The sequence below is a fragment of the Marmota monax genome, unplaced genomic scaffold (assembly GCF_021218885.2).
Source record: "Marmota monax isolate L192 unplaced genomic scaffold, Marmota_monax_Labrador192_F-V1.1 WCK01_AAM20220418_F8-fsc00021, whole genome shotgun sequence".
NCBI lineage: Eukaryota > Metazoa > Chordata > Mammalia > Rodentia > Sciuridae > Marmota > Marmota monax.
In genome coordinates, this window is record NW_026695228.1 from 18,537,240 (window position 1) to 18,538,339 (window position 1,100).

At 44.4% G+C, this 1,100-nt stretch overlaps 1 pseudogene; it reads left to right on the plus strand.

The window, feature by feature from the left end:
• On the plus strand, positions 1-549 carry LOC124087606 (death effector domain-containing protein-like; annotated as a pseudogene).
• Positions 550-1,100: the final 551 nt, after the last annotated feature.

A 1,100-nucleotide genomic window follows, 5' to 3' on the forward strand; every position in this document is an offset into this window, starting at 1 on the left:
ATGGTGCTGCAGCTTCTGAGCATCATCACTTCCTGCTGCCCTACATCACCCTCAAGAAGAAATGGGCTGTTTGCCCTGACATGTAACCCCCAGAGCCCTTGTGATCCAGAACCAAGGCCTACCCAGCCCCCTAAACAGTGCCTCCCAACTTCAGATCCTCAGATGTGTAACAAGCAACCAGCCCAAGAGAGAGCCACATTTATGCCGGGAGTAACACCTGATCCCAAGGAAAAGCAGATGAGTGACTTAAGACTGTGGGTTCAGGCTGAACACTGACAGCATAAGACTACTCTGAAGGGCAATGTCTTCTCTAACCAGAAGGACCCATTCAAAAGCCAGTTTGAAAACTTTAACCAAGCCAACACTAGAGGAATCCTCAAGTCTGAGGACTGGGCTCCATCATCTGTGACATCAAGTACTCTGAGCTCAACAGGGCTACATTAATGGCTCATCACAGACTCCCTCAGGAAAGCTATGAGCCAAGAAGGAGGACTATGAGCTGGGACAACAGAAACTCCTAAGAACTTGATGCTGCAAGCATTGCCCTGAACTTTACCCCTCCTTACTTCTTTGGGGACTGTTCCCATTACCCACCTCTGGAGCTTACATACGGTTCTGGGTTTGTTTTCTACCCTTCCAAACAATCATACCCCTGCCCCCCCCCTTTTTTTTTTAAGACAAAGGAAAATGAAAATGGTGTTCCCCACCCCTCCCTGTATCTATGTGCCTAAGCTTTGCCCTTTGTTTCCTGTTTCCATTTACCCACTAATGTGTGTTTCTACACCACCTTACCACTGAGCCATAAGACAAACATATAGGAAGAAGCAAAGTCTATAGAACAATCTTTGTAAGGGATTGAAATGAACACTGTTTTGGGGTACATTGAGGAATCAATATTTCTGGCTTTATGAGGGCTCTTAAATTTTGTCTGGAAAAAAAAAAAGAAGGCCAGCATTTATTTTCTGATTTCTGTGAAGAGTTTAATCTTTTTTTTTTATTTTTCTTTTAGCTGTAGATGGAAACAATACCTTTATTTTATTTATTTATGTGGTGCTGAGGGTCGAACCCAGTGCTTCACACGTGCAAGGCAAGCGCTCTAC